Source organism: Rhipicephalus microplus, unplaced genomic scaffold (assembly GCF_043290135.1).
Source record: "Rhipicephalus microplus isolate Deutch F79 unplaced genomic scaffold, USDA_Rmic scaffold_479, whole genome shotgun sequence".
Lineage (NCBI taxonomy): Eukaryota > Metazoa > Arthropoda > Arachnida > Ixodida > Ixodidae > Rhipicephalus > Rhipicephalus microplus.
This window is the reverse complement of record NW_027465041.1, coordinates 36,026-41,870: the sequence shown is the minus strand read 5'-3', so window position 1 is coordinate 41,870 and position 5,845 is coordinate 36,026. Positions and strand designations below refer to the sequence as shown.

The 5,845-nt window shown below is 48.2% G+C and overlaps 2 non-coding genes across 2 annotated transcripts; both read left to right on the top strand.

Moving 5' to 3' along the window:
* Window positions 1-256: 256 nt before the first annotated feature.
* Window positions 257-328, top strand: TRNAK-UUU (transfer RNA lysine (anticodon UUU)). Its single transcript has one exon. It is a non-coding gene; the product is annotated as a tRNA-Lys (tRNA).
* Window positions 329-3,810: 3,482 nt separating this feature from the next.
* On the top strand, window positions 3,811-3,882 carry TRNAK-UUU (transfer RNA lysine (anticodon UUU)). The gene has a single exon. It is a non-coding gene; the product is annotated as a tRNA-Lys (tRNA).
* Window positions 3,883-5,845: the final 1,963 nt, after the last annotated feature.

Sequence of the window (5,845 nt, the reverse complement as noted above, 5' to 3'; positions counted from 1 at the left end):
AAGCGTGCTTGGCCCATAACCCTGAGGTCCGTGAATATAGACCACGTTCTGCTAATTTTATATTCTTTTGCATTAGTGCACAGTTTCTTACTGCACATTTTTTCACGTAACCAGAGTGCAGCAGGGTGGCGCAGTAAAAGCGTGCTGGGCCCATAACCCAGAGGTGCGTGGATCGAAACCACGCTGTGCTAATTTTATTCTCTTTTGCATTAGTGCGCACTTTCTTACTGCACATTTTCTCACGTTACCAGTGTGCAGCAGGGTGGCGCAGTGGAAGCGCGCTGGGCCTTTAATCCAGAGGTCCGTGGATCAAAACCGCGCCCTGCTAACTTTATTTTCTTTTGCAATAGCGCACACTTTCTTACTGCACGTTTTCTCACGTAACTTACGTGCCGCAGAGTGGCGCAGTGAAAGTGTGCTGGGCCCATAACCCTGAGGTCCGTGACTCGAAATCCCGCTCTGCTAATTTTATAGTCTTTTGCATTAGTGCGCAATTTCTTTCTGCACACTTTCTTACGTATCTAGAGTGCACAAGAGTGGCGCAGTGGAAGCGTGCTGGGCCTATAACCCAGACCCGTGGATCAAAACCATGCTCTACTAAATTTATGTTCTTTTGCATTAGTGCGCAGTTCCTTACTGCACATTTTCTAACGTAACTAGAGTGCAGCATAGTGGCGCATTGGAAGCGTGCTGTGCCCATATTCCAGAGTTCCTTGGATCGAAACCACGCTCTGCTGAGTTTATATACTTTTGCATTAGAGCGCAGTTTCTTACTGCACAATTTCTCACGTAACTAGAGTGCAGCAGAGTGGCGCAGTGGAAGCGTGCTGGGCCCATAACCAAGAGGTCCATGGATCGAAACCACGCTCTGTTAATTTTATATTCTTTTGCATTGGTGCGCACTTTCTTACTGTACATTTTCCCACGTAACTTGAATGCAGCAGAGTGGCACAGTGGAAGCGTGCTGGGCCCATGACCCACATGTCCGTGGAGCGAAACCACGCTCTGCTAAATTTATTTTACTTTGCGTTAGTGTGCACTTTCTTACTGCACATTTTACCACGTAACTAGAATGCAGCAGAGTGGTGCAGTGGAAGCGTGCTTGGCCCATAACCCAGAGGTCCGTGATTCTAGACCACGCTCTGCTAATTTTATATTCTTTTGCATTAGTGCACAGTTTCTTACTGCACATTTTTTCACGTAACCAGAGTGCAGCAGGGTGGCGCAGTAGAAGCGTGCTGGGCCCATAATCCAGAGGTCCGTGGATCGAAACCACGCTGTGCTAATTTTATTCTCTTTTGCATTAGTGCGCACTTTCTTACTGCACATTTTCTCACGTTACCAGTGTGCAGCTGGGTGGCGCAGTGGAAGCGCGCTGGGCCTTCAATCCAGAGGTCCGTGGATCGAAACAGCGCTGTGCTAATTTTATTCTCTTTTGCATTAGTGCGCACTTTCTTACTGCACATTTTCTCACGTTACCAGTGTGCAGCATGGTGGCGCAGTGGAAGCGCGCTGGGCCTTTAATCCAGAGGTCCGTGGATCGAAACCGCGCCCTCCTAACTTTTTCTTTTGCAATAGTCCGCACGTTCTTACTGCACATTTTCCCACATAACTGGTATGCAGCAGAGTGGCGCAGTAGAAGCCTGCTGGGCCCATAACCCAGAGGTCCGTGGATCGAAACCACGCTCTGCTAATAATATATTCTTTTGCATTAGTGCGCAATTTCTTACTGCACGCTTTCTCACGTATCTAGAGTGCACAAGAGTGGCGCAGTGGAAGCGTGCTGGGCCTATAACCCAGATGCCCGTGGATCAAAACCATGCTCTACTAATTTTATGTTCTTTTGCATTAGTGCGCATTTCCTTACTGCACATTTTCTAACGTAACTAGAGTGCAGCAGAGTGGCGCAGTGGAAGCGTGCTGTGCCCATATTCCAGAGTTCCTTGGATCGAAACCACGCTCTGCTGAGTTTATATACTTTTGCATTAGAGCGCAGTTTCTTACTGCACATTTTTTCACGTAACTATAGTGCAGCAGAGTGGCGCAGTGGAAGCGTGCTGGGCCCATAACCAAGAAGTCCATGGATCGAAACCACGTTCTGGTAATTTTATATTCTTTTGCATTGGTGCGCACTTTCTTACTACACATTTTCCCACGTAACTTGAATGCAGCAGAGTGGCACAGTGGAATCGTGCTGATCCCATGACCCACATGTCCGTGGAGCGAAACCACGCTCTGCTAAATTTATTTTACTTTGCGTTAGTGTGCACTTTCTTACTGCACATTTTACCACGTAACTAGAATGCAGCAGAGTGGTGCAGTTGAAGCGTGCTTGGCCCATAACCCAGAGGTCCGTGAATCTAGACCACGCTCTGCAAATTTTATATACTTTGCATTAGTGCACAGTTTCTTACTGCACATTTTTTCACGTAACCAGAGTGCAGCAGGGCTGCGCAGTAGAAGCGTGCTGGGCCCATAATCCAGAGGTGCGTGGATCGAAACCACGCTGTGCTAATTTTATTATCTTTTGCATTAGTGCGCACTTTCTTACTGCACATTTTCTCACGTTACTAGTGTGCAGCAGGGTGGCGCAGTGGAAGCGCGCTGGGCCTTTCTTCCAGAGGTTCGTGGATCGAAACCGCGGCCTGCTAACTTTATTTTCTTTTGCAATAGCGCACACTTTCTTACTGCACGTTTTCTCACGTAACTTACGTGCAGCAGAGTGGCGCAGTGGAAGCGTGCTGGGCCCATAACCCTGAGGTCCTTGAATCGAAACCCCGCTCTGCTAATTTTATATTCTTTTGCATTAGTGCGCAATTTCTTTCTGCACACTTTCTCACGTATCTAGAGTGCACAAGAGTGGCGCAGCGGAAGCGTGCTGGGCCTATAACCCAGACCCGTGGATCAAAACCATGCTCTACTAAACTTATGTTCTTTTGCATTAGTGCGCAGTTCCTTACTGCACATTTTCTAACGTAACTAGAGTGCAGCATAGTGGCGCAGTGGACGCGTGCTGTGCCCATATTCCAGAGTTCCTTGGATCGAAACCACGCTCTGCTGAGTTTATATACTTTTGCATTAGAGCGCAGTTTCTTACTGCACAATTTCTCACGTAACTAGAGTGCAGCAGAGTGGCGCAGTGGAAGCGTGCTGGGCCCATAACCAAGAGGTCCATGGATCGAAACCACGCTCTGTTAATTTTATATTCTTTTGCATTGGTGCGCACTTTCTTACTGCACATTTTCCCACGTAACTTGAATGCAGCAGAGTGGCACAGTGGAAGCGTGCTGGGCCCATGACCCACATGTCCGTGGAGCGAAACCACGCTCTGCTAAATTTATTTTACTTTGCGTTAGTGTGCACTTTCTTATTGCACATTTTACCACGTAACTAGAATGCAGCAGAGTGGTGCAGTGGAAGCGTGCTTGGCCCATAACCCAGAGGTCCGTGATTCTAGACCACGCTCTGCTAATTTTATATTCTTTTGCATTAGTGCACAGTTTCTTACTGCACATTTTTTCACGTAACCAGAGTGCAGCAGGGTGGCGCAGTAGAAGCGTGCTGGGCCCATAATCCAGAGGTCCATGGATCGAAACCACGCTGTGCTAATTTTATTCTCTTTTGCATTAGTGCGCACTTTCTTACTGCACATTTTCTCACGTTACCAGTGTGCAGCAGGGTGGCGCAGTGGAAGCGCGCTGGGCCTTTAATCCAGAGATCCGTGAATCGAAACCCCGCTCTGCTAATTTTATATTCTTTTGCATTAGTGCGCGATTCCTTACTGCACACTTTCTCACGTTACCAGAGTGCAGCAGGGTGGCGCAGTGGAAGCGCGCTGGGCCTTTAATCCAGAGGTCCGTGGATCGAAACCGCGCCCTGCTAACTTTATTTTATTTTGCAATAGCGCACACTTTCTTACTGCACGTTTTCTCACGTAACTTACGTGCAGCAGAGTGGCGCAGTGGAAGCGTGCTGGGCCCATAACCCTGAGGTCCTTGAATCGAAACCCCGCTCTGCTAATTTTATATTCTTTTGCATTAGTGCGCAATTTTTTACTGCACACTTTATCACGTATATAGATTGCCCAAGAGTAGTGCAGTGGAAGCGTGCTAGGTCCATAACCCAGAGTTCCGTGGAGCAAAAGCAGGCTCTTCTAAATTTATTTTCTTTTGCATTAGTGCGCACTTTCTTAGTGCACATTTTCCAAGTCACTAGAATGCAGCAGCGTGGTGCAGTGGAAGCGTGCTGGGCACATAACCTGTAGGTCCGTGGATCGGAACCACGCTCTGCTACCTTTATATACTTTTGCATTAGTGCACAATTTCTTACTGCACATTTTCCCACGTAACTAGAGTGCAGCAGAGTGGCGCAGTGGAAGAGTCCTGGGTCCATAACCCACAGGTCCATGGATCGAAACCACGCGCTGCTAAATTTATTTATTTTGCGTTAGTGTGCACTTTCTTACTGCACATTTTACCACGTAACTAGAATGCAGCATAGTGGTGCAGTGGAAGCGTGCTTGGTCCATAACCCAGAGGTCCGTGAATCTAGACCACGCTCTGCTAATTTTATAAATATTTGCATTAGTGCACACTTTTAACTGCACATTTTCTCACGTATTTAGAGTGGAGAAGAGTGGCGCAGTGGACGCGTGCTGGGCCCAATTCCGAGTTCCGTGGAGCGAAACCACGCTCTGCTAATTTTATTTTATTCTGCATTAGTGTGCACTTTCCTAGTGCACATTTTTCCACGTAACTAAAATGCAGCAGAGTGCCGCAGTGAAAGCGTGCTGGGACCATACCCCAGAGGTCCGTGGATCAAAACCACGTCCTGCTAACTTTATTTTCTTTTGCAACAGTCCGAACTTTCTTACTGCACGTTTTCTCACGTCACAAGAGTGCAGCAGAGTGGCGCAGTGGAAGCGTGCTGGGCCCATAACCCACAGGGCCGTGGATCGAAACCACGTTCTGCTAAATTTATTTTCTTTTGCATTAGTGCGCACTTTCTGCACTATTTTCCAAGTAACTTGAATGCAGCAGTGTGGCGCAGTGGAAGCGTGCTGGGCCCATTATCCAGAGGTCCGTGGATCGAAACCACGCTGTGCAAATTTTATTCTCTTTTGCATTAGTGCGCACTTTCTTACTGCACATTTTCTCACGTTACCAGAGTGCAGCAGGGTGGCACAGTGGAAGCGCGCTGGGCCTTTAATCCAGAGGTCCGTGGATCGAAACCACGCTGTGCTAATTTATTTTCTTTTGCATTAGTGCGCACTTTCTTACTGCACATTTTCCACGTAACTAGAACGCAGCAGCGTGGTGCAGTGGAAGCGTGCTGAGCACATAACCCATAGGTCCGTGGAGCGAAACCACGCTCTGCTAATTTAATTTTATTTTGCGTTAGGGTGCACTTTCTTACTGCACATTTTACCACGTAACTAGAATGCAGCAGAGTGGTGCAGTGGAAGCGTGCTTGGCCCATAACCCAGAGGTTCGTGAATCTAGACCAGGCTCTGCTAAATTTATATTCTTTTGCATTAGTGCACAGTTTCTTACTGCACATTTTATCACGTGACCAGAGTGCACAAGAGTAGTGCAGTGGAAGCGTCCTGGGCCCATAATCCAGAGGTCCATGGATCGAAACCACGCTGTGCTAATTTTGCCCCGCCGCGGTGGTCTAGTGGCTAAGGTACTCGGCTGCTGACCCGCAGGGCGCGGGTTCGAATCCCGGCTGCGGCGGCTGCATTTCCGATGGAGGCGGAAATGTTGTAGGCCCGTGTGCTCAGATTTGGGTGCACGTTAAAGAACCCCAGGTGGTCTAAATTTCCGGAGCCCTCCACTACGGCGTC